Raw genomic sequence first — 502 nt, 5'->3', positions numbered from 1 at the left:
CAAACAATAGTCAATAGTTATGTGATCGTTATGAATGCCAGGTGTGATAATGACAGCTAAAAATGATAAATTGTAAAGTAAATAAAAAAAAAAAAGAATTTGAAACTTCAGTTAGAAATATATCTAAAGAAGTTAAACTTATCGAATAAAAAAGGATTTGAATTTTAGTTTTCATAGTACGTTTGAAATTAAATACAGTAACAAATGTATAGGAGGTGCATAATATTGCATTATTATTGGCAAGTTTTAAGTTATCAATCCCTTCTGTTGCCTTGACAGCAACTTTTCACATTTTGTTAGCATAAAGTTGTAGAAACTGTAAACCTCCTCTGTCTGAGTTTCAGAAAATGAATATTGCATTTGCAGTTCAGTGAGATATGTTAAATAAAATAAAGTTAAAACAAACTTTTTTTTGACTGTGCTCTTTAGATTTTTAAATTTACTAAAGTAGCCTGCAGACAGACAGGATGTTTACTTTCTTAAATATTCCAAGAGTTAAAAT

General features: G+C 27.5%; 1 protein-coding gene across 2 annotated transcripts in view; it reads right to left on the bottom strand.

The window, feature by feature from the left end:
* Window positions 1-502, bottom strand: part of LOC112159508 (kelch-like protein 7) — a gene marked incomplete in the record, with an annotated part of 8,610 nt that overhangs the window by 1,241 nt on the left and 6,867 nt on the right.

Source organism: Oryzias melastigma, linkage group LG7 (genome assembly GCF_002922805.2).
Source record: "Oryzias melastigma strain HK-1 linkage group LG7, ASM292280v2, whole genome shotgun sequence".
Classification (NCBI taxonomy): Eukaryota; Metazoa; Chordata; class Actinopteri; order Beloniformes; family Adrianichthyidae; genus Oryzias; species Oryzias melastigma.
Note: the sequence above shows the minus strand (reverse complement) of the source record. Positions and strands in the feature narration are given on the sequence as shown.